The sequence below is a fragment of the Gekko japonicus genome, unplaced genomic scaffold, assembly GCF_001447785.1.
Source record: "Gekko japonicus isolate JY-2015 unplaced genomic scaffold, Gekko_japonicus_V1.1 scaffold513, whole genome shotgun sequence".
NCBI lineage: Eukaryota > Metazoa > Chordata > Lepidosauria > Squamata > Gekkonidae > Gekko > Gekko japonicus.
The window spans coordinates 119,122-121,252 of record NW_015171519.1 but is presented as its reverse complement, the minus strand read 5'-3'; positions in this window follow the sequence as shown (position 1 = coordinate 121,252).

The following is a 2,131-nucleotide window of genomic DNA, read 5'->3' as shown; positions in this document are numbered from 1 at the left end:
GCAGGAAGTCATTAGGATAATAGGCCACACCCAACAGCAGAAACTCATTAGCATATCAAGCCACACCCTGAGATGACAGCTCATTACCACGTTACCAGCAGTGTGGTCATCCAGCCACACCCACCTTTTGCTTCTTATTCTGTTTACCTTGTTTGTTGTCAAAACCCAGGGCCTTTTTTTGTAGCAGGAACTCCTTTGCATGTTAGGCCACACACCCCTAATTTAGCCAATCCTAATGAGTTCCTGCTGTTGGGTGTGGCCTATTATGCTAATGAGTTCCTGCTGGGTGTGGCCAACTCGAGAGCCAGCCGGAACGCCGTTCCTGTGCGTTCCTGCCCAAAAATAGCCCTGCTCATGACACAAATACATTAACATGCTCAGGTAGCCCTCAAAGGACTCTGTACCCGCTTGAAGACTTGCGCCGAAGGGCGGTGTGGTGGCGGTGGAGAGACACAGTCTCCTGGTTCATCTTTTATTGATGTTAAAAAATACTTTTGGAAGGACACAATATGCTAATTTTTTTTTAACTTCCCTGCAGCCCTTTTCAAACTGGCTTATATTTGTGAAGAGATTTTTCAAGGGGGGGGGATATACCTCCCATTAATTTGTGAATAAACTAAGCTTAATTGAAGAACATCGGAAAAAACATCAGAAAATATGACAGAGGCTTATAAAATTATGTATGGGCTTGAGAGAGTTGACAAAGAGAATTTTTCCCTTCCTCTCTCAAAAGACTAGAACTCTGAGGGCATCCAAGGAAGCAGATGGGCAGTAGGTTGAGGGCGGACAAAAGGAAAGACTTCTTTAGACAATGTGTGATTAAAATGTGGGATTCGCTGCCGGAGGATGTAGTGACAGCCACAGGATTAACCAGCTTTAAAGGGGGATTAGACAGATTCATGGTGGAGAAGTCTATCAGTGGCTACAAGCCATGGTGACTGACGGGAACCAGTTTGGTGTCATGGTTAAGTGCGTGGACGCTAATCTGGGAGAACCGGGTTGGATTCCCCACTCCTCCACTTGCACCTGCTGGATGACCCTGGGGCAAGCCGTAGCTCTGGCACAGCTGTTCTTGAAAAAGAGCAGTTTCTGTCAAGAGCTCTCTCAGCCCCACCAACCTCCCAGGGTGTCTGTTGTGGGGAGGGGAAGGGAAAGGAGTTTGTAAGCCGCTCTGAGACACCTTTGGGTAGTGAAGGGTGGGGTATAAATCCAGTCTCTTCTCTTTTCTTCTTCTTCACATTCAGAGGCTTCACATCCAGAGCCAGGAGGCAACATCTCTACACCCTGTTGTTGGCCCTCCAGAGGAACTGGTTGGCCACCGTGTGAGACAGGATGCTGGACTAGATGGACCACTGCTCTGATCCAGGAGGGCTCTTCTGATGTTCTTCTCAAGGGAAGGCCTCGGCCTCTATGCCCTGTTGTCAGCCCTCCAGAGGGACTGGTTGACCATTGCATGAGACGGGATGCTGGACTAGATGGACCTTCACTGGTCCGACCCAGCAGGGCTCTTCTGATGTTCTTATTAGGGGGAAGGCCTCGGCCTCTCTGCCCTGTGGTTGGGCCTCCAGAGGAACTGGTTGGCCCCTGTGTGAGACGGGATGCTGGACTACATGGACTAGCTAAGGCTTTTCCGATGTTCTTAAATTAAGCAGCCACCTTATACCTTGGAATTACATTTTTTTAAATACGAGGGGTCCAGTTTTTTAAAACAATGGTCCCTCCTTAACCGGTTTAGCTCTATCAGACTCTCTCTTCCTATTTTTGCAGATATAAGAACATAAGAACATAAGAACATAAGAGACGCCAATGTTGGATCAGGCCAAAGGCCCATCCAGTCCAACACTCTGTGTCACACAGTGGCCAGAAATACCAGTGCCATCAGGAGGTCCAGCAGTGGGGCCAGGACATTAGAAGCCCTCCCACTGTTGACCCCCCCCAAGCACCAAGAAGACAGAGCATCACTTGCCCCAGAGCCCCTAGCTATACCTTGTGGCTAATAGCCACTGATGGACCTCTGCTCCATATGCTTATCTAATTCCCTTTTGAAGCCATCCATGCTTGTAGCACCCACCACTTCCTGTGGCAGTGAATTCCAAGTGTTAATCACTCTTTGGGTGAAGAAGGACGTCCT